The following is a 26,632-nucleotide window of genomic DNA, read 5'->3' as shown; positions in this document are numbered from 1 at the left end:
CCGTCATGACCATCAGCATCCCTGTTCTGTTGCTTCTCGTTCACTCGCCGGTCTGACCGACGGTGACGTCGTTGGCCTGACTGGTTACGTCGAAATGAACGTTTGTTCTGACGGAATTTCTGTAGGTAATTCTCAACATCGGTGTCTTCGGCTTCCAAATCGATTTCTTTGCCGGACTGCTCTTCAAACTCCTTGATGCAGTTCAGCGCCTGAACGATTACCAGGCATCTCGATGACAATAACTTCAACTCAATGCCCGCAGAGCGTGGCATCAGCTTGCTCTGGCAGACAACCTCGGTCCATATGACAATCAAGTCGAGAGACAGGTCGTAGCTATTGAAAAGATTTTCCGGCTGTGTGTCATACACTTGTACATCATGTACGGTGGTCAAAACCGGTGTATCCTTGGCGATTACATCCCGGTTAATTGAATTACCAACGCCCCAATCGCTATAACAGTTGATATTGTCCATGTGGTTGCCTAGTCGCAAAACTGCACACGAGCCAATTACAACCGTGTCTAGCTTCTCATTTCGATGGATGTCCATCTCTTGGAACGGTTCTCCAGCGCCTTGCAGTTGGATTATCTTTTTCAGCATCGTCAAATTCAGCTTTTTGACCTTGACGACTTCAAGCTTGACGGGCTCTTGAGCCCAATCCATGTTGACCTTGATGGAGTCCTTTTTCCTGTAAAGAACGAGAACGAGCGAGCAGATCCACATGTCACCAGGGGGGGACGAACTGTAAACCGGATCAGGCAGATTGTGACAGTCATGAGAATGATCTTCGGTGTCATGTTTTAAATCATTTTTGTGATAATAGCAACCGCTTCTGAAATTTCGCTTTTCTTCGTTGCAAATCTTGCTGTCGGCTTCGATGAAAAAATACTGAGCGATGGAAAGGTTTTCCCAGACATCATTTAACGACCCGAATAATTCATCGTTCACTCCGTGTGAGTCATTCACGATATTGTTGATCCAAACGTTAGCGATCTTCTCAATGGAAAGCAAATAAATGAGAAGAAACTCGTCGGTCGCAGCTACGATTATGTGTTGATGGTCATCATCCGGGTTGACAATCCAGAGTATTGCTTGGTGGGCCTTGTACGTGTCGTTGCTGTTTCGATAGTATATAAACAATATTAATACTACGATGCATTTCACAGCAGTTCGTAGGTCAATCTTTACTTTATTCTGCCCAGTATCTGGATCCAACTTACTGCAGTGAGTATACGACTTGCTTGTTATAACTCTATAAACGGCTGTCTCCCAAAACATCGAGACGGCAAAACAATGGTTACGATAATGATGAAGCATCGATTCCTGATATCTGTCGATGATGTTCCATGGTCGTTCAGAATTGTCTGGAACGGATTGAAATAGCTCGATTCTCGGTTCAAGCACTCTATCGTTAGCTGCAATTTGTTTGCTTCCCTTTGTGAGTGTAGGTCTAACAACATGCGCCAAAGGGAAAAGGCAACTTTCGATCATTTTTACGGTATCATCATCGACTGTCTTTGGTGTTTTCTGTACAGGTCCGGATAACGCGCTGATATGTAGCTGCTGAGATCCATCCGATTGTAATCGATTAACTTGTAAACTGACCCATGCCAGCTGCATCGATTGATTTCGTTGTGTGACTGGCTGTACAACAAGCACTTCTTGTTGTTCCAATGGGGCATCAGCTGCTCGTCCATTCGAATATGGCTTATTACCATCGGGGGAGTGTATTAGGCCATCGGATTCACCATTGTGCTTCACAGAAATCACTCTACCTACGACGTCAGAACAACAACTAGTAGATTTTTGTCGCTTTGCGAACTGCTGCTGTAGCAGTTTATATTTTGCTTCTAATGCAAACTTCTCCTGCTCTATTGCCCTTTTTTCGGCCTGCCACTCGCGCTGCTGGATTGCGCGCTCTTCTTCGAGCTGCTTGAGCCGGAGGACAATACGAGTAGAGCTTCGACTGGATTTAGATTTAACACTCTCTGGTGTACGACTACTGTGAGCCCAATTAAATTGATCGTACTTGGCGGGGCGCGAATAGTTGCCGCAGTCTCCCGTCCGTTCTGATTTCGGCGAAACCGAAAATGTTCTATTCGATTCAGCGCTCATCGGATCGAATTTTCTTATAGTTTGTTACGGGAACAAGAGGCTCGTAGCCGAATTCTTTGAGCAGAACGCAAACTCAATTTTTAGGTGCGTGTAAGCTATAAGCTGAAGTATATTTTATTATATAATAACAGTATGAAGTAACATGATTTTACTTACAAAATTCGGTTTTGAGCTCGTTTGTGTTTGTTCCGTAATTGTGCTTATTCACCTGTGATTTAGATTTAGGTTAGAATATGATTTATTTAGTTCTAAGTTCAACTTACGGTCTGTGATTAAATCTGTGATACCCACTTAGGTTAAGTAGGCTTAAGTTCATCGTCTTCTTCTTTTCTGGCGTTACGTCCCCACTGGGACAGAGCCTGCTTCACAGCGTAGTGTTCTTATGAGCACTTCCACAGTTATTAACTGAGAGCTTACTATGCCAATGACCATTTTTGCATGCGTATATCGTGTGGCAGGTACGATGATACTCTATGCCCTGGGAAGTCGAGAAAATTTCCAACCCGAAAAGATCCTCGACCGGTGGGATTCGAACCCACGACCCTCAGCTTGGTCTTGCTGAATAGCTGCGCGTTTACAGCTACGGCTATCTGGGCCCCATAAGTTCATCGTATAATTAGCTTTAAGATTTGACTGTAAATATTCTTGATAATTCAATAACTAAGAGTTTACTAAATCTTCCCTATTGCTCATAACTTTGATCGCACAGTAATGCTGCATTGACACTTATGACACAATAAAATTTATGGCATTATTCTTCATCTGCCCTTCACTGTCATTATTAACAGTTTGTGGCAGTGCTGGCAGCAACACCTATAATTAAATGAAAAACCAAATTTTGTACTATACCATTTAATTCCACTAGAGTTTGTATCCTTTGACAGACACGTGTAGGCCTTGAGTTGAGGTCGAAAAACGCGTATCTGTCAAAGGATACAATTTCTAGTGGCATTAAATGGTATAGTTCTAAATTCGGGTTTTTATTCACTGATTGTGCTACTTTTCCTAGGGGCCCAGATAGCCGTAGCGGTAAACGCGCAGCTTTTCAGCATGACCATGCTGAGGGTCGTGGGTTCGAACCCCACTGGTCGAGGATCGTTTCGTAAAAGGAAATTTTCTCGATTACCAGGGCATAGAGTATTATTGTACCTTCCACACGATATACACATGCAAAAATGGTCAATCGGCAAAGAAAGCTCTCAGTTAATAACTGTGGAAGCACGCTCATAAGAACACTAATCTGAGAAGCAGGCTTTGTCCCAGTTGGGAAGAAGAAGTTACTTTTCCTTGAATGTTATTTCTGCGAATGTCGGTTCCCCGAATTCAGTGGCTGTATAGTGAACGAGAAAGAACGATAAGCAATCAAAAGAAGGAGTTATTCTGTCATTCTCACCTATACACATATTGGCAAAAAAGCTGAAGACGGTAAAATTCGAAAGAATCGCCAATTAAATAAAGAAGTGTGTATATTAGATGGCCAGTTCGTTCACCACCTTGAAATGTGTAAAGTTACGACAATTATGAGTACCAAAAACTTTTCGGTGAAACGGGATATTCAGGGAACTGGCATTCGGAGAACTGGCGTTCGGGAAAATTATTTCGGGGAATAGTAGCATATCCCTTCAAAGTTACTCCAGTAATCGATTTCTCTTTTCGCCAATTACTTGAACATAGCAATGTTATCGGTTGCCGCCTTTTTGTCAGTTGGAAACAAAAAAATATCTAAAAATTATAGCTCTAAAGAACAGCCTATGTATAAAAGAAAGTGAAATTTATTTAAATTTTAAATCAACAGTCTTTATACCTATGTCAAAATATTCAGTGCAAAAACAAAAATTCCAATAGCGAAACTCAAAAGAAGAATTAATATTTAAAAGAACGGTAATTTTTGGATAAATAATAAAATAATATTGGTAATAACTCTCCTAATATGCTTTAGTTTAGCAAGAACATATGACTGTTGAATAAAGTGTAATTTTGTATCAATTGACGCCAAAACAAGCCAGATGTCATCAGAAAGATTCAATAGAAACGTAAGAACGAATTTCACCTTAAGAAATTCTTGGTTTCATACTCATTATGCCAAACGGATTTATGCCAAACGACTTTATGCCAAATGACCTACCACCTTTTCAATTATAATCTCTACGACTAACCATCGTCTTGTAAAATATTTTCAAATTCGCACATCCTAAAATTTTGATTTTCGAATCATCTAGTTGTAGCATTAAGGGGACGAACTGTTGTAGTTATAACTAGTGCGGAATCATGAAAACAGTTGTGAAGAACCAATGGAGATTTGGAAATTTGATACAAAAAAATATTCGAGAAATGTTTGAACCCTAGCAAAAATATTTGGATACAATGCTGGAGAAATGCTGAAAGGCTTCTATCCCGTTAGACCGAATGCCATTCGGCCGAATGTCGTTAGGCCGAAAGGGTCATTAGGCCGCAAATAACCGATAGTTCTAATGAATCGTAAGGTCGAATGAGTAACTAGCAAGGATAGGTCCGGATAATTTGCATTACCTAGAAGCCGCTGAATGAATTTTCAGATCGAATGGATTGTTAGTTGTTAGATAAGGATTATTTGCATTACCTAGAAGCCCACAATATCCGCTGTGAAATATAACTAGAAAGAACAGCCTTTGATTAAAATAATGAAAAAAGTGTGATGAACACATTCATCACACTTTTTTCATTATTTCATTAGCCATTTGAAACAATAGTAAATGCTCAACTGTCATTTCGGCCTAACAGCGTTGATTCTAATAGCCTTCGGCCTTACAGCATTCTGCCTAACGACCAGCACCCATGTTATCAAATAATGTCACGAATTTTTGGAGCAATTACTGAGGGCAAGCGTGGATTAATTTTTAAAATTATCCTCATGAAAATGTCTGGAATAAATGCAAAAAGGGCGTAGAAATCATTGAAGGGTTTCTTGGAAACAAAGTCGAACCATTTATTTTTCATAAACTCTGCAATTAACACCTTTGAGGAAGAACTCCTGTAGTATCTGTGCGAAACCACCTAGAAGTAACAACTAGAAAAATCGACGAAAGAACCAGTAAAAAAACGTATGCTGGAAATCCTGGAATAATCGTTTAGATTTTTAGATTTTTTCCATAGTAATCTCTGTAAAAATTACTGGAGGTAGCAGTGTAGTATTTTTTTAAGGCACTCTGTGCTCGTGGCCACTACTGTGCCGGAATCAGTTGATCTGTAGCTTCTTCTTTACCGATACAGATCTATTTTCAACTTATCTGTATTTACATCTTACTTTCACTCTCTCCTACTCTTTTACTCTCACAGGTAGGAGAGAGCTCTGCTGTTAGTGAGGCTAGCTGCCTGCGAAGAGGGTCAGTTTGTCTCAGTCACCATCTGATACTGACGGAGGATGGATGTGCTCCCCAAAGCACGGTCCGCCGTGAGGCGTCTTCTAGTGGCTGGACGGTTTTTTTTGTGGAGGGGCTGGGAATCGAACCCATGACCTTCCGCTTATGAAGCGAAAGCGTAACCTCAAGGCTACAGACCCCCCTATAGCAGTGTAGTAGTAGAACACTCAATCTAAGATTTTCAGGAGCAAATTATGAAGAAATTCTTCTAAGCATCCCTTGAGAAATTGCTAGTAGCAACCCTCAAATAGTACCTAAAAATTATTCCAAAAGGAATCTCTGGAGAAATAACTAAAATTCCCGAGGAAAATGGATCTGAAAAAAATATCATTAAGAACTTATTGAACAGTCGTAAAGTAGTGTCTGAAGGGTTTTTTTTTGAAGCCTCTAAAATTTTGCACCAGGATTCACTACAAGTAGTTTAAGGCAAAAAAATACTTTAGAGACCTTTTCGTTTAAAATTGAGACATCAAAAATAGACTTTTGAGAGAATTGCATTAAAATGATGAACAAGACTATAAAAAGAGACCTGTTTACCTGGGAAATGTACCATTTTTCGTAATTGTTGTAATTTTCGGTTCCTACAAAGTTTATTGGTTTTGTGGAATAGACTTAAAACATTGGGAATGTTATCAACCATATTTCATATGCTCATGAACGACACTCATATGGGAACTATACTTCTCTTTACCATTAACCATCTCTCTCGATGTAAATTTTGAACCCAATAGGTTGAAGAAAACGATAGGGTGTCAAAATGTCGATATACAGAACGTCAAATACCAAAACGTCGAATGCCAAAACGTCGAAAGGACAAAACGTCGAATTGACAAATCGCTGTTGCAAATTGACAGCTTTCGAAATATTTTGTAGCTTTTATTTTGAAACCCCATGACGAATACTACTGCCAAAAACACAAAAATACAAAATATTTTTTGACGAGTTGATTACAGAACATCACAGAGCGAAACTGATTTCATAACTCGTGCTTTTAACACAGAATTCAATCTCAGGAAAAAATCGTGGGAAACTACTTTAATGAATATGAAGAGGAATTCATTGAAAACTCGCAGAAGAATCCCAGGAGAAAACAACGTAATAATAATTCCAGGAGTATTCTCTGCAGGAACAAATGGAGGAATCTTTGAACAGCCTTTTAAAAAATATTTGAACCGAAGAGGAAATATCTAATGAAATATCTAATGAAATCAGTCATATAATAGTCTCTGCAGGTTCATGTATATAAGATCGAACCACAAAACGTCGAAAGGATGAAAAGTCGAAAGACCGTAAGACAAAGGTCAAACGGATTGAAATATGGTCGAAAATGATTTGCTTGGTGGGATTTTTTTCTTCTTTGAGAATAGATGTTCGACCTTTCGTCCTTTCTTTGTTTGAACTTTTAACTTTCTGTCTTTTGGACTTTTTGTCTTTCAAACTTATGTCATCGATTCTCCGTCGGAATAATCATAATTTTCATAAACCTCGTATTTACGAGAATTTTCAGTTATTGTACTTTTTTGTGATTTCCGCATATCTATTATTTTATATTTTAAACTCACCACACACTTTCAATTATATTTTATATGAGAATAATATCTGTTGAATAATGTTCCTAAGATGTTTGAGATATAAGAAGTTTGTTTAAGGTGTTTTCAAAGGAATTTCTGTAGTGGTTCTTTAAGGTGGTGATAAATAGAAGCCTAATCTCAAAATTCCGTTCCTTGCACTTAATGAATTTTTAATTCCGTACAAGAACTTGAGCTTCAGCTTGTTTGGCCGCCAGTGGATGCTACTCCAGTATCGCCAGATCAGCTGCACTTACACAAGGAACCAACCGAATGACTGCTTGGGACTAACAGACACCCTCAGTGTATAAGTGCTAGTGATCTTTATCTTCTATTTTTAGGCAACAATGACGCCTGTCACGTCAGAATGCAGACCAATGTGGGGAAGGGGGAGGAAATGATGTTGCACTTATACTAGCCCACTGTAGACCGTGGAGTCCGACTGCATCTACGCCAGTTCATGCGGAGTGTATGGATTGGGGGAAAGGCATGGCAGAGAGGTTTGCTTTAGTGGTTACCAAGCAGACTGCCTATGTATCAGGCGTAAGAAAAGGCATGCGCGTGGAAGATAGAAGCGTTAGGGAAACGGTTTCTTGTCCGTCTCTGGTTCTAGCGTTTGCTATGAACGAATAGTTTGAGTGTGATAGATTTAGAATGGAAGACAAAAGCAAGTGAGAGATATACAACTACAAAGTACGAGGAAAGGGACGGGCCTGGGATTGAACCCATGACCTTCTGCTTATGAAGCAGAAGCGGTAGCCATCAGACCACCAGCCCCGTCTTTTGAATTTTTGATTCCGTACAAGAATTGTCAAAGAAATTGTTTTTTTTTTTAATTTTTCTAGATATTTCGTCAAGCATACCTTCAGAAATAAAGGATTCAGGATAATTTAAGGCCGACTCTCAATATTTTTCTGGAAAATGCAGATTATTCCAGAAACTTACGAACTCCATTTTCTAGAATTTGCTGCATGAAATCAATCCTATAATTCCTTGAAATTTCACTACATATTTCATTCAACATAATCATAAAAAAAAATTTCTACGTCTATTAACAAATCTCTTAGTGGGCCTTCCAAATACCTTTTCAAGGATTCCTGCAAGAATTATGTGACGATCTTATAAGATAAAAATCCATCCAAAAATTCATTTAGCAGTTTTTTTTTTCAAGAAACACTCCTAAGATCACTTTGAAAATTCTTCACTCTACAAATATTTCCAATTTAAAGGGCTCTTAAAATCTTCTTGGGTATTATCGAAGATTTTGGCTCCGGGAAAAGCATGGAAAATTCTTCCAGAAATTTCAAAAAGATTCTTTTATAAGAATGTCTGTCAGAATTTTCAAAACATTTTTCAGACGAAAAAAAAAATTGTTGGTAATTTTGGAGAATGTAATTATGCAAGGCTTTACCAAGGAAAAAAACAAGACAAAATATTGATTAAATTTCTAAAATAATTCTTTCGGAAAGTTTAACACATGTTTTTTTAACTCTTTTTGAAATGTTATTATGAAAATTTATTGGCTAGAAAAATGATCAAAGATTTTTTGTAGAAATTTATTCGGAATAATTGAAGATTTTCCAAAGAATATTTTAAAGAATTATTGGCAATACTTTCAAAGGATCGTATCGTATGATCTATAACTTCAAAAATATTCATAGTATGGTCTAGAGATGGGCAAGAAGAATCGGAGCCGTTCAAAAGATCCGGGTCACTTAAAAGAACGAGAGATCCGTGGCTCTTTTTTGGCGAGAGTTGGTTCATTTGATCAGCATGGATCAGACGGAAATTGATCATGAAAAAGAACGAACCGATTATTTTTCCTGTTCCTCGGATTCATTATAACGCTTGTCACGTGCCTTGTTTTGCGCGCCACGCCACACAGGCAAGCACAGCTTTTTGCCGCTCAATACTCTCAGCGCGCTCAGCATAGACAGACACATTTGCTCCGCCCATTTGTATACAAGCAGATGATAGATAAAGAGAAAAAGTGCTCACTGCAATAGGCCAGGAGAAGTAGATGAACTTGTCATTCATTTTCCTGTCAATTTTTTTTACAAAATCTACTTTTTCTCTGCTATAAATTCACTCTAGGTGAACCACTTCCCCTGGCCTACGGAAAAGTACATTTTGCTTCTTCCTTGTGGTTCGGGTAGGGGAAATCGGCCAAGTATATCGTGAGTTTCCGGGGAAGAAGGTAGAATGAGAATGAGAGAGAGTCGTGAAAGATACTGAAGGTACGACGCATGTCGCGCATCAGGGATATATCCGCTCTTTTTTTCGTTTGCTCGGATCAGTTCGCTCTTTCTTTGTGAGCCGCTGTACCACTGAACCGTTCAAAAGATCCGGTTCAATAAAATGAATGATTCGGATAGGATCCGTTCACTAAAATGAGCCGTTTTGCCAATTGGTCATGACAATTTTGGATAAACATCATGTCCAATATTAATATTTCATTAAGTTCTTGGATAATCGTGAAAACAAGTATGTCAAGGTATAGTATATTCTAATTAGAGTGTAGTACATACAATACAAACAAAAAAAACGACATTTTTGACAAGCTTGAAATTAAATATGGCTCATTACGCAATACTCATAAAAACTGAAACTGTTCTTAAAAAAGACAAAAAAAAAAAGAAAAAGCTTTAGAGGATAAACCTAGCAGGCACGAATGCAATATAATTGAAATAGTATAGACAAAGGGGAACGTCATGGAGCACTGGAACCACCATTCGAAATCCGCACTGATATAAAACCGACCAAATCCACCGTATTCTAGCACCACCGCCCAACCACAAGAACCAAATCGATGGTGACAGTTTTATTAGCGTAAGCCTCGGAAGCACCCATGAATTCCTGCGGGCGGCAATAAAAACTGCAACACCAGTAGTGGCTGAGTGAGTGTGTTCCTCTTTTTTTTTCTGCCGAGAATTTCCCCCATTCAACATACATATTGCAGTTGGGATGTGTGTCTGGGGATAAATTGCTTCCCAGTATTTACCAACCAGAGACCGGAGACCGACCAGCCAACAATTCAATTCAATAGCATGGAAGCGTTGCAGAGTGGACCATCGACTCTCATAGGAATTTGGGATTTTATGGGACGAATACTGAGTAATCCACCTCTAGCAAAAAACTACTGACCGAAAAAAAAATATTGGAATTTAAGTGGATGTTGAACTGTTCATATAGGGCCAAGAATTCCGAAAATCTGACTTTAAAAAGTGTTCTTCAATATAATTCAACAACTCAAAAATACACTTGAAACTCGATAACACACTTTCCGACCAGGGCAATCCTAGAATGATGCCACCGAGACCATAAAGAGAATCACTCAAACGTGAAGTTCGTATTCTGCGGTCCGACACGCCATCGAAAAGCGGTAGCAGAAGCACGACAACGATGATATATGCATGCATGCAAAATGAAAAGGTTGTTCCTAGTGACGACGAGCACCAACAGCAGTGCCCCGGCGAGAGGTTCAAGTTCACGGTCCGGTGATTCCAGCGTGGTTTGGGACTTCCTAGTTGAAAAAAAAGAACCGAAACGGTACGGGTCATGAGGCCACATATTGGAAGCTTTGTTTTCGCATTGAACGATAATAATAGACTTGGAGCAGATGAACATAAAATAGAATACCGATCAGCTTCTTGCTGTAAAGAAACAATATTTTAAACAAAAAAGACGCGATAAAAATACAAAAAAACACTAGAAGCTAAAACAAAGATACAAACAACAAGCCTAAAATAAGATTAAAAAATGAGGACAAGATAAAAGAAATTTACGACAAGAAGTTGATCAGAAAACGACTAGAAGACTACCAGGAGACCACTAGAAGACTATCAGGAGACGACCAGAAGACAAGCAGCAATCGACCAGAAGACGATCAGAATAAGATCAAAAGATGATCAGAAGACGAGTAGAAAACGATCAGAAGATGATCAGAAGATAACCAGAAAACGAACAGGAGACGATCAGAATACGACTAGAAGCCGACCAGAAGACGATTCGAAAGACGACCAGAAGACGACTAGAAGAAGAATAAAAGACAATTAGAAGACGACTAGGAGACGATTAGAAGACGATCAGAAGACGATTAGAAGACGACTAAAAGACGAATAGAAGACGATCAGAAGAAAACCAGAAGACGAATAGAAGATGACCAGAAGACGATTAGAAGACATTCAGAAGACGACCAGAAGACAATTGGAAGACTACCAGAAGACGACCAGAAGATGACCAGACGACGACCATAAGACGCCCAGAAGACGACCTGAAGAACACAAGAAGACAAGAAGACGACAAGAAGACAAGAAGACAAGAATATCCAAATCCAATCCAAATCCAATCTAAATCCAATCCAAATCCAATCCAAATCCAATCCAAATCCAATCCAAATCCAATCCAAATCCAATCCAAATCCAATCCAAATCCAATCCAAATCCAATCCAAATCCAATCCAAATCCAATCCAAATCCAATCCAAATCCAATCCAAATCCAATCCAAATCCAATCCAAATCCAATCCAAATCCAATCCAAATCCAATCCAAATCCAATCCAAATCCAATCCAAATCCAATCCAAATCCAATCCAAATCCAATCCAAATCCAATCCAAATCCAATCCAAATCCAATCCAAATCCAATCCAAATCCAATCCAAATCCAATCCAAATCCAATCCAAATCCAATCCAAATCCAATCCAAATCCAATCCAAATCCAATCCAAATCCAATCCAAATCCAATCCAAATCCAATCCAAATCCAATCCAAATCCAATCCAAATCCAATCCAATCCAATCCAATCCAAATCCAATCCAAATCCAATCCAAATCCAATCCAAATCCAATCCAAATCCAATCCAAATCCAATCCAAATCCAATCCAAATCCAATCCAAATCCAATCCAAATCCAATCCAAATCCAATCCAAATCCAATCCAAATCCAATCCAAATCCAATCCAAATCCAATCCAAATCCAATCCAAATCCAATCCAAATCCAATCCAAATCCAATCCAAATCCAATCCAAATCCAATCCAAATCCAATCCAAATCCAATCCAAATCCAATCCAAATCCAATCCAAATCCAATCCAAATCCAATCCAAATCCAATCCAAATCCAATCCAAATCCAATCCAAATCCAATCCAAATCCAATCCAAATCCAATCCAAATCCAATCCAAATCCAATCCAAATCCAATCCAAATCCAATCCAAATCCAATCCAAATCCAATCCAAATCCAATCCAAATCCAATCCAAATCCAATCCAAATCCAATCCAAATCCAATCCAAATCCAATCCAAATCCAATCCAAATCCAATCCAAATCCAATCCAAATCCAATCCAAATCCAATCCAAATCCAATCCAAATCCAATCCAAATCCAATCCAAATCCAATCCAAATCCAATCCAAATCCAATCCAAATCAAATCCAATCCAAGTCCAATCCAAGTCCAATCCAAATCCAATCCAAATCCAATCCAAATCCAATCCAAATCCAATCCAAATCCAATCCAAATCCAATCCAAATCCAATCCAAATCCAATCCAAATCCAATCCAAATCCAATCCAAATCCAATCCAAATCCAATCCAAATCCAATCCAAATCCAATCCAAATCCAATCCAAATCCAATCCAAATCCAATCCAAATCCAATCCAAATCCAATCCAAATCCAATCCAAATCCAATCCAAATCCAATCCAAATCCAATCCAAATCCAATCCAAATCCAATCCAAATCCAATCCAATTTAATCGCACTGACTATCGTACTGATGTTTTCCATCTAAATCCTCATTTGCTGATTAATTTGTACATACAAAAAGTGATGGAATCACCTGTTCTCGTAGGTCATACCTTACCATTAAACGATGCATAATTATTTCCATCATGGTCGTAGTTTGCTCCCTATGGCCAGGAAAAAAACACGCCTCAAGCGTGACACAATTTACCTGCAACGATAAAAAATACGAAAGAAACAGATAAAGACTCGAGTAAGTAAACCGTCTATTACCCGAGCGAGTCTATTTGTCGAAAGACTCATCTCGGGTGTACAATGACTAGATTTATTATCACATCACAGATATGAATTGTCACGATTCCGAGCGGAAAAGGGGTGATAAACGTTCAAGGAACGGGTACGCAAGGCGAAGCCACACAGAAACGACGGAGATGGAGAGAAACTAGCACGATGGGTTAAAGAGCTGACGTTCGTCACCTGACTGCAATTTGTATGTTCACTTTCGAGATGAGTAAGACAGTAAGCATGGCAATGACAAGACATGTTGGTAATAATGAAGTTTCACTTTCGACAAATTGATAAATGTGTTTGAAAAAACATGAAAAATAGACAAAATTGATAAAATTGTCAAAATTGACAAAATTGACAAAATTAACAAAATTAACCAAAAGCTGACAAAATTGCCAAAATTTTTAAATCTTCCCAAAAAAAATAATGTTTTTAAAGTTTTTTAAATTGATAACTACGAAAGCCATGAAATTCAACGTTTGATGGATTAAAAACAAATTTCAAATCTTATTCATTTCACGGATTGAAGTAAAATCTGCAAGCAATGGCAAATCTCGTCCGTCAACTTTTATATATCTGACGCCACTAAACTTTTATGTTCTGATTACTATCGTTTCTCGTAGTGACCGTGTGTCGTTTCGTCGGTCGGTGTCGTGTGAGTGATGATGATGACGAATTTGCATACGAGTAGTTGGAGTCATTGCCATAATGTCACTTCAGCAGACTGTGATTCACATACACGTGTTCCTATTATTCGACCATTGTGAAGTTGTAAAGCGGAAGCATGATTCTGTCAGACGATTGCCGAGTACTTTCGGAAATCGTCTCTCAATCTCGTTTATGACGGTCTGGTCTAGAGCTAGAGAAAGGTCGTAAACTGCTTTTATGGAGTAGTGATACGTGATGGATGATGGGTTATGAGCTAGAAATTGCCGATCAATTTGAACTCGGTGGAAGGGAAAGTTTATTAAATCACTTAATTTGTTCAAAAATAAATCATTCAATTATGCAAACAAGTTTTCCCTTCTTTGCGACACTATGTCAGCTCACATCAAGTGTCGTCAACGTCCAGAAGTCCTTCGGTGTCGATGCAAACGTGCAATTATGCCCTCAAGGGTGTGTAACTCGTTTGCGTTAGACCGCATTTTGCGAAAAGGAAACAAGATGCATCATTTTTGACGGTGAAATTAAAATTATAATAACAGCAATCATAAACACACTGCACCCTTACTCCCCCCCAACACATTGCGGATTAGGGTGGTTCTCATTGCAACAAAGTTTGAAAATCTCTCCCAGTTCGTCATAGAGTTCTGTTAAACTTATTAATCGATGCTAAACCTCAAATTTTCTAGAGCACAACCAGGGATTGAAATAGGAGAGAATTGAGAGTATCTCTCACTTATCGCTCTCTGTAACAATCATGATTCGCAAAACATCATGAAAGTTTGTTTTTCATCTTCTGCTGCAACTCTGATTAGATCGAGGCAATAATAGTGCATGATAAAACACATCTAAATAAGCTCCAAGCCTGGGGAACACCAGTAAAGTAAAACAATGGCAAACAAGCGAGTAAAAAGGGTTTTATCATCGCTCTCTCTTTGTAGCTCTCTTTCGCTGCTGTTATTTATCAAGCTTGTTACAACTTGCGAAACATTTGCCGATCATGAACCGATACAAACGCGACAGTTTCTTTATTTGCTTTGATCGTGCTTCGAAATCAATTGAAAACGAATGCTGCAATACCTGCTTGGGAGATAATATGTTCAAACTTCTTCTGTTATTTGGAGCACCCTACTACAGATTTCCTCCAGTCCTAGAGGCATAAATTTATCGCGTGTGCGCATCCAAACGTCAACTCGGTTTACATACATTGTTTTGGTGCCGGCTGATGTCGACTGTTGCGAGTACGTATGATGAGCTGCCACTGCAGTTGTAATATATGGTTGATTGCAGTAACAAGTGCGATTTACCCACCGTCGTCGTCATTCGTAAAGATGAGAACGCTGACTGTATTGTGTGAGTCATGTGGTTCAACTGATGCGCCGCAGCACAACACCGGACGCATATCGTCGCGATATTGTGGCTAGGGTTGAAGTTACAAGGGGATAAAGTGAGAATCGATGTGAACGGGGGGTTCTTCAATGAAATTAGAATACATCCTCTCTGGGATGAGGCCTGCTTTTCCATCAATAAAACTTTTATAGCTATTTACTGAGCTGTCTATGACTGGCAGGTACAATAATAGGGGAGGGGTGGTAATATGATCACCTTAATGATACCATCTTGTTTCTTATACAAAACGACGGATATGTATAGTTCTGTTGCACAACATCAAAAATAAAGATGTTATCTAAATCAGCGAAATTCTAAATAAAAAATGATGGAAATGTTTATTTTTATTTCACCTTTTTTTTGTGTGGGTAAAATGAACATCATGCAAAATAAGTGAGCAAAACAAATATTTTTGAAAATTTCCATTGCATTTCCGAAAATATATCCATAACAGACAGTTTGACAGTTTGACAGATTTGACATCATATTATTACGATATTTACCTCACCGAAAAACCTCAAGACCTCCAAGCTAAAAGTTACGTCAGTTCTAATTTTTTAACGTGATTAAATAAAATCTTCGTTTTCGTTAATGTTTTTACATTAATTGACCTCCGTATCAACCCGAACACTCTGACGTATGCTCTAAATCGCCTCTGCGTGTTAAAAAATCATTGAAAATTAAATTGACACTTATATTGAGCTGTTCGGTAATCCAATCCACATGGTTGTTAAACTAATTAACTCATTACGCGTGGTAAAGATGGACAAATTATGGGTGAAATTATGAAAAAAATCCACGTGCTCGGCTGGGATTTGAACCCAGGACTCTTGTATGCTAGACGAGCGCTTTACCAACTAAGCTACCGAGCCACTTGGTGACCCAATAACTGAGTTGGTTACAAGTTTTAGAATTCAAATCCCTACAGACCACGCGGACCCCTTTCATAACCCATATCCATCCATCTCATGTTACTACACACGCGAAACGAGCGAGTGCGATTTATTTAGTGTTGAAACTGTTTGCCTATCGTACCTACATCGCTACCACAACAACTGTATTGTGGAAGAGTAAAGATGTGGGAAGGCTATCAACGGGTCGTTCTCACTCAAGTGACGACATGACTACTACAGAGAGGCAGTAACACTCTAATATAAATTGAAACTTATATTGAGCTGTTCGGTAATCCAATCCGCATGGTTATTAAATTAATGGGTTATGAAGCGAGCACGTGGATTTTTTTCATAATTTCACCCATAATTTGTCCATCTTTATCACGCGTGATGAGTTAATTAATTTCATTGAAATTTGTTTTTCCTCGGTAAGAGGCATGGTGTTCATTTTACTTCCAATTCCTCTTAGTTTTCACAACGAAAAAAATCTGAATCGAATGAAGGCCCCTTCGTATGGCTTTGCATAATAAGCGCGATTGTTATCATTATGCTAAAATAGTTCCCAGGAAATGCACTAACAAGTCCAGATCAAGCATATTACCAAGGATACTTTAAAAAATGGGGGGTTTTCCTTAGCCGAGTGGTTAGAGTCCGCGGCTACAAAGCAAAGCCATGCTCAAGGTGTCTGGGTTCGAATCTCGGTCGGTCAAAGAAAGCTCTCAGTTAATAACTGTGGAAGTGCTCAAAAGAACACTAATCTAAGAAGCAGGCTCTGTCCAAGTGAGGACGTAAATGCGAAGAAGAAGAAGAACTTGAAAGAAGAAAAAATTGCTGAAATTTTGAGTAAATCCAACAGGAATCCATCAAATCTATCTTCATGATTACCATTCAAGATACCGTCAAAATTCGCTCAGGATTCTTCTCACAAACTCTCATGATTTTCGTTATTTTTTTTCAAAACGCTCTCAAAAATCCATTCAGAATCGTCTCAATGTTTGAACCAGGATTCTCATTAAAATACTTTCATGATTTCCAAAGGAGGATTGGATTCTCATCAGAATACTTCCGCAATTTTCATCAGAATCAAGAATCAGAACTTCTCTAGGATTCTCATCATAGTTCTGCCAAGATTCTCAGCAGTATCATTTTAAGGATTCGCATAAGAACTGTGGGGTACAAATTGAAAAGTGTTCAGATTAAATGTGGAAAAACCAACGGGGGTATCCGGTATTCTACAACTTCGAAACACTTATAAGGTTTACACAATGCCGCAAGTGTTGAAAAACATTTTTATGCGTGAGAAAAACAATATAGGACGCAATTAGACAGAAAAAAATAAATATTGCATATTATACACTACAATTGACCGTACAATTCAAATACATACTGATGGCAACTTTTTCCGTCTGTGAGAAGCGAGAGAAGAGCTGATTGGCCGCCCGTGGTTGCTACTCCAGTATCGCCAGATCAGCTGCACTCACACAAGGCACCAACCGAATGTCTGCTTGAAACTAACAGACACCCTCAGTGTATAAGTGCTGGCGGTCTTCTATTTTAGGCAACAATGGCGCATGCCACTTCAGAATGCAGACCAATGAGGAAGGGGGAGGAAATGATGTTGCACTCATACTGACCCACTGTAAACCGTGGAGTCCGACTGCATCTACGCCATTTCATGCGGGAGTGTATGGGTTGGGGTTTGTTCTTTGGTTAGCAGACTGTCTATGTATCAGGCGTAAGGAAAAGCGTGCTACAATGATGAGAAATTGGAAGCATAGGGAAACGTTTGGTTAGTCCGTCTCTGGTTCTAGCGTTTTCTATGAACGAATAGTGTAAAAGTGATAGGTTGAGAGTGGAAGATAGAAGCATGTGAAAGATACAACTGCAAAGTAGGAGGAAAAAAAGGGGCCTGGGATTGAACCCAGCAGAAGCAGAAGCGGTAGCCATTGAACCACCAACCCCGACTCGTCTGTGAGAAGCGAGAGAAGAAGGGAGAAAACTGTCAAAAAAGGTACACAAAAATACGCATGATTGCGAAAAATTCATATAATTTTGGACAAAAAACATATTTCTACAACAAAATGAAATAATTTACTATGGATGATTTGTATGGAACGTGTACAAATAATACTTTCAACTTAATTCTGTGGATAGAGGTGTGCTCCGTCTTGTTGGGTGGCTCGAGAAGGTGCTTTAGTGGGTGGTTCGAGTGGGTGGCAACATTATGTTTACGTAGTCAATCAACTTTCACCATAAAGGTCCTGTAATAAATCGCCCAAAATTTGATTAGAATCTATTCCTGGTTAGGATTATGACAGACTACTGCAGAAGTTAAGGAAGATTGACTGGACTTTGATGGTGATAATTGGAGATTTCGGCTTTCAGTCACGAATTAAGCGTTCATTATTTTAAATCATTGCCCACGTTTCGATCCAGGTGTTGGGATCTTCTTCAGGGCCTGTTGTTTAATGTGCTGTTATTAGCTTAGCTTTTCATGAGTTGGACTGTTTGTCGTTCACTGATTAATGTGTAAAATGATGTGCGTGAGTTAGTCGCCATTAGTCGACTGTCAAATAAAAAAGGCAATGATTTATTTAAAACAATCAACACTTAATTCGTGACTTTACTGCAGAAGAGTTGATAACAACTATATCGAATTTACTGTAAGATTCCTGCCTAGGATTCTGTTTGAATTGTTTCCAAGATGGTATTGAATTAATACTTAGGATTTTATGAAAATATTTATCGGGATTTTGCTTCAATTGCTTGAAGCTCAATTGAGCTGTGTTCAACGAATTCGATTTTTATGCAGCAATTTTTCTTCAAATTTAGTTAGAAAACAGTTTCTCACCACCATCTCTTTTTTTTTGTAAACAATTTATAACGTATATTGCAGAAATAAAAAAGGTTGCGTAGAGTCTGGCTGCTTAAAGAACTCGATTCAAATTCATAATCAAAAAATAAATAATCTTAGAAAAGTTAGAGGCAACAAAAACATTGAAATTTTAAATTAATTAACTTATTACGCGTGGTAAAGATGGACAAATTATGGGTGAAATTATGAAAAAAATCCACGTGCTCGGCTGGCATTTGAACCCAGGACTCTTGTATGCTAGACGAGCGCTTTACCAACTAAGCTACCGAGCCACTTGGTGACCAATAACTGAGTTCGTTACAAGTTTAGAATTCAAATCCCTACAGACCACGCGGACCCCTTTCATAACCCATATCCATCCATCTCTTCCGCAATACAGTTGTTGTGGAAGCGTTGTAGGTACGATAGGCAAACAGTTTCAACACTAAAAATAAATCGCACTCGCTCTCTCCGCGTGTGTAGGAACATGAGATGGATGGATATGGGTTATGAAAGGGGTCCGCGTGGTCTGTAGGGATTTGAATTCTAAACTTGTAAACAACTCAGTTATTGGGTCACCAAGTGGCTCGGTAGCTTAGTTGGTAAAGCGCTAGTCTAGCATACAAGAGTCCTGGGTTCAAATCCCAGCTGAGCACGTGGATTTTTTTCATAATTTCACCCATAATTTGTCCATCTTTACCACGCGTAATGAGTTAATTAATTTAAGAGGACACGGGAGACCGTGTTATTTTCCCTATCTTTCGTCTCACTCTAACAATAATCATCAAAACTTTGTGGAAGCAAATCTCGAGTTTTAGTGAACCGATGAAGCTGAAAATTTATCGAGTTGTGCACTACATATACAGAATCATAGTGATACATTTTCGCATCGATATATGGAGTGGTTCTTGAGATTTGCTTCTTGAAATGGATAGAGTGATTATGATGACGTCCCGTGCGACCTTAATAACCATGCAGATTGGATTACCGAACAGCTCAATATAAGTGTCAATTTATATTGAAATTTTAGTTAAAAGTAGAACAAAGGACATCAAATAAAAATGCATTTAACCTGTAGGTTTTATCTTTTCTAGTTAGTAAGGCATCCGTTTGGAGACTTTGACTAAACTTCTGTTTGGTGGGTATTTTTAAGAGAATGGGATAACTCCTGTGCATTGAGGTCATTTTTGGGAATGGGATGACATTTTTTTCCGTTGTCTAGTAAGATGCTTCCATCACAGGACAAAATCGTCCACTGGAAGTTAATGCTTCCAGTTGTTGGTATATAAATTTTTTAATGTGTTTGAAAAGTCCGCAACCAGCATAAACTTTTTGCTTATCAAAAAATATTTAATAAGTGTCTAATAATAACTCCAAGGATTCCTCTCAGAAATCTTATATTTACTATCCCAACAAACACATGTGGATGCATTTGCTGGTCCAACTATTCCATTGCAAAAATCTGTTGAAATTTTGAGGAAATTGAGGAAATCGAAAAGCGACTCGAAATCTATCTGTCAGTTTGTCAAACACATCGCAAGAAATACACTAAAGATTCTAAAGTCAATTCAGTCAGCAGCTTTTCAGAAGCCTGTAGGAGATCTGACATGGGATTCAAAAAGCGACTTAACAAGTATTGCCAGGATTTTTTTAGAAGCGTCACCAGCGATTCCTCTTAGAATTTATTACACATATCAGTAATTTTAACAGGAATAAAGAATAGAATTTGTCTACATAAACAAATGATCCTTTAATAATTTTCCACATGGATTTTTTTTTTGCAAAAATTTAACTCGAGAGTGTAGTAACATAAATTCTGGATTACTCGATCTTTAGAAACAATGATTGCCGTTACACAATATGGTCGGTCTGATGAACCGCACCAAGTGCCAAAAACTTTATTCCGAGATATTTGACTTTGAAGTGTACTAGTTGAGCGCAGACGATTAATTTAAACTTTTGTATCGCTCGTGATGTTCGAAGAAAACCATGAAAACGCCAAAACGCACCAAGTTGCTCCCATTTGGTGCACTTTTGCTGAACAAGTTCACAGTTCAATGTGAAAGTGTACACCAGTAATGACCATCTTTTCAGCTGTGCATTAACCTGCTGATGATTAATTGCAATATAAAAATAACCACAGAATCTAAAAGTTGATTGATTTTCATTACCATTGAAAAAGAAGTTTGATCGGGATTCGAACTCGTGCCTTCTGAGTGGTTATCTTGTGTGCTAGGCAGTGAATCAAATTGTCATCAACACAGACGAAAAACAAGCAACAAAACAAGCTTGCTCACAACCGTTTGTCCCAACTGTTGCGGATAGTGATTACAATCAAAAGCAAAATTGTCATGACAATTATAGGGCGCAACATTTTGACAACCTTTTCAACTCGCGAATAATCAGTTATTTTAAACACAAAACCAAATTCTTTTATGAACGCTTTTCGATAATGTGTCATTGTTTACCAACACGGAGAAAGTTCTGGAAAATTGCAATGCGAGCCCAGAAAATCTGCGCATGTGGTAATCGATCATTGTCATATTCTGTTCAAGTGATGATAAACTGTTGTTGCGTAGCAGAACTGTTGCAACAAGGATAGGAGATGATAATGTCTTTGTTGCTGCGTATTGAGTGACAATTGATTCACTGGTGCTAGGTCTAAGTCATCTTGAATGAAGGGTGATAAACTTGGAAGTACCAAGTTGGAACAAGTCATGTTCACTCTGCCTTGACGAAGTTTGATGGCCATAACGCTATTTTTTGAACAACTAAAGCGCATCAAGTCCACCTCAGTTATTCACACAATATCAGATTAATTATTTAGTTATTTTATTAGGCTCCTGTGTGGATTAATTAACAAATTATTTAATAAGCAAATGTAAATATTTATTACATGTCAATGTCATTACTTCATGTCAAAATGTGATTTTCAGATAAACAGTAGACAGTGTTTTTTGTTGGATAAAACTAATTAGTCAAATGCTGCCCAATTTCACTGGTCTCTGTTTCTATGAGATGCTTGAAATGGATTAATTGTATGGATATTGGAACAAAATCTTGCTATCAGAAAAATGAATTCCCTCTGATTTTGTGCATTGGTTCATGGTTCCCTCAGGCTGAACAAAATAACAGCTTTAAATGTCCTCCAAGAGAATCTATTTATCTTATAAGGGACTGTTCAAATTACTCGATATTTTTATGGTAGAAAGGTTATGATTATGTGAGTACTCTGGTGTAAAAAACTCAATTTGGGAAAATTGGCACTTGGTGCGATTTAGCAGAACCCCGATTATATAACATTCTATCGATGATCGTAAGGATATGGTCTTCACCGTTAGAGACTTGTTTTTTATTTCGAGCATGGTTAGCTAATTCTCGAGTTAGCCGTTGCATAAACTACGTTCTACGCCAGTAGACTGCAGTGATCACCAAGCTGCGGTCCGTGGACCGTGGATTTTGAATATAAGTGTGATGGGTCCTTCATGACATTATTTCATGTACATTACATTATTTTTTACTTAATGTTGAACATTATTTACCCATAATTGAAAAGATCGAAATGAAATGGGCTGAACATTTTCTGGAATCTTGATTTTTTCTTGGCGCTAAAATGGCAGAGTTTAACTTTGAAAGTCTTCAAATTATCTTAGTCGTGAAATGGACATCGATAATTTCTTTTCATATTGTTGCTTTTGGATTCGAGGTTTCATAGAAATTTTGTTGGTGTTAAGTTTATACATGTCAGTAAAAGACATAGTCGAAAATGAAGTTTTTCCATGCGAGTTTAATCTTTAAAGTTTTTGCGGTTTTCGCTTTTCGTCCTTTCAAATGATGGAATGTTAGTGACCTTGATGTCTTCTAGGTCTAGACAACCTGCGATTCTGGACTTTGAACGGGGAAGAAACCAGTAAAGTATCCAAAAATTGTAACAAGAAGAAAAATTTATGTCGGCCAAATCTCCTGAAATTTGTCAGTAAGATGCGCTCATATGCTAAAAGTATTGTTGCATATTTTGAGCAAAATAACATTGAGAAAAACACCCATGATGAAGAAAACAAAGTTACTGAAAATAGAAAAAGTTACCCTAATCAAAGTTTAAAGCTTTGCGGCCCGCATCTTGATCTGAGGGTACCTAAGTGGCCCACATAAACAGTTAGGTTGAGAACAACTGCTCTTCGTTGTCAACTTTGATACCCCATAACAATCTGCGTTTGAAGTACAAAGAGCCTACGTGATTATTGAGTTAAATTCAAAATCAGGTTAACTTTTGCGTTCATGGGATCTCTCGTGCCGTAGTGGTAACGCGCCTTATCTAGCGAATTGAGAGTAGTCTGTTCGATTCTCACTGAGCAGTTGTGTAACTTTTTCGCAAATTTCACTTCAATTTGTCCATTTAATACAATTGCAAAGTACATGAAATGTTTAGTTTTTCGGTACATGTTAAAAACTTTCACTCGGCTAATTAGCCGTAAACAATAAATCATAATTTAAGAAAAGCATAAATATGATTGCTATCTTTTTTAAGCAAAAATATAAAAACCTATATAGAATGATCCATTTGGAAGCCCCTCGTCCGTTCAGCCAACATGCACACCTGTTCAAATTGCCCAGCAGAAAAAGGCCCTTTCTCGCGCTCACTCACAACGCGACCTGAGCCCGAGCCGAATGTTCGACTGCCCAATGTTATGCGCGCTAAACTTTTCCCCCTGGCTGACCCCTCTTCCCCTCGTCGATCGACAATCGTGCTTCGATCACTCGTCCGAACATAAACACACCACCCGCCCAGCTATTATAATGCAGATATCCAACGCCCGCTCGAAACGAATGCGCACAGGTGATATGACGGCGACTACAGAGCGCGACGTCCAACTAATAACGCGAGGGGAGGAAGTGTCGCGACGGTCGGTTTTGTTTTTCCAGCGTTCTGACTAATAGTATGCGATATTTCGAACGATTCCGTCGATGATTCTTGGAAACGAACCAACCTGAAGCTAGATTCCTAATAATAGTTGTTCTTGGAGAAATTCAAAAATTGAATTTTCATTGATGTGGACCATCATTCTGTTCAAAATTACATTTTCAAAACGTTTACTGATGGAGAAGAGCAAACTAATTGGACGATAGTTATAAGCTTCTGTACGGTCTTTGTCTTTTAGAAGCCTTGGCCCTTTTCCATTTGTCAGGAAAATATGCCAACTGAAAACATTTGTTAAATATATCAACCAAGATTGATAAGCTACTTTCTAGAAATTTCTTGATGAGAATGAAAAATATTCCATCATCGCCAGGGGCTTTCATATTTTTGATTTTTTTAATAATAGTTTTCACTTCTTCCAAATCAGTCTCCCAGGAATTTTCGAATGCGTTTTTTTGATTGAGAATATTTTTGAAGTCCTGAGTAACTTGATTTTTAATTGGACAAGTAAGTCCTTAATTAAAATTGTGCGCGCTTTCAAACTGCATAGCAAGTTTTTGAGCTTTATCGCAATTAGTAAGCAATAATTTGTTTTCCTCTTGCAATGCTGGAATTGGCTTCAGAGTTTTTTTTTAAACATTATATAATTTCCTAAAGGGCTTAGAGCAAGGGTCCAATTGAGAAATTTTATTTTCAATTTTTTTATTTCTTAATTGTGAAAATCGTTTTTTTTTATTTTTTTCTGCAGATCTTGCCACATAATTTTCATAGCAGGATCGCGAGTGCGTTGAAATTGCCTTCTTCTCATGTTTTTAAGACGGATCAAGAGTTTAAGATCATCGTCTATAATCACGGATTCGAATTTTATTTCACATTGCAATGCCTCTTGCTTCAACAATGGAATTTTTTAAAATTTCAAGAACATTGTCAATATCAAGTTTTGTTTGCAAAGAAATATTAACATCAAGATTACTTTCGATATATGTTTCATATGTATTCCAGTCAGCTGTAAAAAACTTGAAAATGGAGCTGACAGGATTGAGAATCACGACATGGGATATTTGAAATGTAAAAGGGACATGATCAGAATCAAAATCATCGTGAGTAACCAGTTGGCTACAAAGGTGACTAGCGTCGGTTAAGACTAATCGATTGTAGAAGGGTTTCTAGAAGAGGAAAACAAGTAGGATTATCAGGGTATTGAATTGAGAAATATCCTGAAGAGCACTCATCAAATAATGCCGTTGGAATTGCTTTGTGAATTATCCAATAAGCGTTGTTTTGCATTAAGTAACGCACACCCTTATTCTCACTCTCACATGACTTCGTCCGGTTCGAGAAGGGCCCCATCCGTCGCCGCCGAATAGATAGCCCAAAACAACCGACCATTGGACGGGTGGCGAAGCAGCGCCGGTGCCTAGCTTTCAACAGTACTTGATCAACACTTACCGGGAACGGATCGATCAGCGCTTAGGGCGCGATCGCGAGATAGTCACAGCCTTCTACTAGTGTAATAGGCAGTAACTCAACTGTTCGGTAGAAAAAAATCGCGCGTCGACGGGTGATCACGTGTGACTTAAAACGAAGCGAGGGTGGAGCAGAGCATCGAATCGATCAACGCACCTGGGAAAGTCTCGGCTTGGGTGATCGATCGGAGAAAGGATACATTTCCTGCGCTGCGCTAGTTTGGAGGCGTCGGTGCGCGGAAAATAGCTGTTGCCCAACTGTGCGTGAAGGACTCCGCTTTTAGTGCTTAGGAGTGCGACGGATCGGAACAAACGTCGAATCGCACTGCAGCTCGCTCGCCGTCATCGTCGTCCAGGAGTAAAAGTATGTTTCGATCGGACAGCAGTTACTTACATTTGTAACATGTGTAGTAGGGTGCGGAATATTTTTCGAAAGTTCTCTAAACCAAAAGTTTGTGTGCTCTTCTGAATTCAAATCACTTAAAATAAGAAACCTCAAATATTGAGCTGAAAATATAAAGAATTAGAGGTGGCGCAAGCGACTTGAAGGTGAATTTTCAAGTTATAATACAGCAATTCCAGGAAAAACCGATCTAGTGGGTAACCGAAATCCGTGAAAATTTGCTAATTTGGTCCTTATCCGAAACAAGAATACACGTGTTTTTGGATTTTATGCTTAAGGTGACCATTTCCGAAATAGGGTGGCCAGAAAAATTGGGATTTTTTAAGACATCATAACTTTTGAACCGCTTGACCGATTTACAATTTTCTTGGACAAAATGAAAGCTAAAGATTTTGACTTTTCAAGAAAAATATAATATTTCACAAAAAATGTTTGTTTTCACATGAAAAAAATTAAAAAAAAAAGTTTTTTCGTGTTTTGAAGGCCTCGGGACAAAAAAGGCTATTCATAAAATTTTGAAATGTCGCGATTTTTCTGGTCACCCTATTTCGGAAATGGTCACCCTAATCAAAAAATCCAAAAACACGTGTATTCTTATTCAGGATAAGGAAAAAGATAGCAAATTTTTACGAAATTCGGTGACCCACTAGATCGGTTTTTCATGGAATGGCTGAATATATGACCTTCAGTGAAACTTACATAACTTTGATATTTTTCAACCAATTTCGAATCTTCTAGTTTGAAAAAACATCAATTTTGTCTAATATCAAAACAGGTATTGACTAAAAGCAGTTTTTCTCCAAATTTTTATTTATTTTACAAAAAAAAATGAACTATGTTTGATCATGGTTTTATGAAAACTGAGACAAACTGAATATTTTTACAAGCTTTTAAAAATATTTTGATTGTTATTAATAGGGCGTCTTTTCATTTATAGAA

At 38.2% G+C, this 26,632-nt stretch overlaps 2 protein-coding genes across 7 annotated transcripts in view; one reads left to right on the top strand and one right to left on the bottom strand.

The window, feature by feature from the left end:
* Positions 1 to 26,632, bottom strand: part of LOC5578225 (calcium uniporter protein, mitochondrial) — a 472,328-nt gene that overhangs the window by 212,456 nt on the left and 233,240 nt on the right. The gene's annotated exons all lie outside the window — the stretch shown is intronic.
* The window catches only part of LOC5576452 (protein javelin), a 44,947-nt gene continuing 43,538 nt past the window's right edge, over positions 25,224 to 26,632 (top strand). The window contains exon 1 of one of the 2 annotated variants that reach the window (XM_021841353.1): positions 25,224 to 25,654. The gene's annotated coding sequence lies outside the window, so the exon portion shown is untranslated. The remainder of the gene's footprint in view (positions 25,655 to 26,632) is intronic. The other variant, XM_021841351.1, reaches the window with a different exon arrangement.

Source organism: Aedes aegypti, chromosome 2 (genome assembly GCF_002204515.2).
Source record: "Aedes aegypti strain LVP_AGWG chromosome 2, AaegL5.0 Primary Assembly, whole genome shotgun sequence".
NCBI classification, from domain to species: domain Eukaryota; kingdom Metazoa; phylum Arthropoda; class Insecta; order Diptera; family Culicidae; genus Aedes; species Aedes aegypti.
Note: the sequence above shows the minus strand (reverse complement) of the source record. Positions and strands in the feature narration are given on the sequence as shown.